Genomic DNA, 866 nt, shown 5'->3' on the forward strand with positions numbered 1-866 from the left:
TTTTTTTGAGTTATCTGCATCGAAGGTGTTTTTTAAATGACTTCCTGTTTTAGCTAAATATCAAGTTTTTCTCTCATCATACATCCTGGATGGTGAGAGACAGATTTGATATTTTGCTGAAACATGAGGTCAGTGATAAAAGCACCGTCGATGAAGGTAAAAAAAAAAAAAGTAAATTAATAAATATAATTTAAAAAATGCATATTCGACACTTCACCAAAAGGGGAAGAAATGATAGCGAAAATGAAAATGAAAAAAAAAATTATCAGTTTAACTAAAGGAAGCGAATCATAATGAGCATTTCTAATGGATAAAAAATGAACAAAATTTATTAATTTAACAAAAGGAAACAAATTTCAGAATGCATTTCCAATGAATAGATAAATAAATAAATGAATACATAAATAAAGAAAGCAAACGAATACTAGTAAACATATCTAATAAATAAAAAGATGAAAAAGTTATCAATTTAACAAAGGCAACAAATCTTAGAATGCATTTCTAATAAATAAAAAGTATTTTTTTTATTTGACAAAAGGAAACAAATCCTAGAATGCATTTCTAATGAAAAAAGAAATGAATAAAAAATGCAAACTAAGCCTAGCACACATTTCTATAAAAATAAAAAAATGAAAAAAGTTATCAGTTTAACAAAAGAAAACAAATCCCAGAATGCATTTCTAATAAAGAAGTAAATAAATAAATGCAAACGAGTCCTAGTAAACATTTCTGATAAAAAAAAAAAGTTTTCAATCTAAAAAAGGAAACAAATACTAGAATGCATTTCTAGTAAATAAATAGATAAACAAATAAAATAAAAAATGTTTTCAATTTAACAAAAGGGAACGCATTTCTAATAAATAAAA

Source organism: Macrobrachium rosenbergii, chromosome 8 (genome assembly GCF_040412425.1).
Source record: "Macrobrachium rosenbergii isolate ZJJX-2024 chromosome 8, ASM4041242v1, whole genome shotgun sequence".
Taxonomy (NCBI): domain Eukaryota; kingdom Metazoa; phylum Arthropoda; class Malacostraca; order Decapoda; family Palaemonidae; genus Macrobrachium; species Macrobrachium rosenbergii.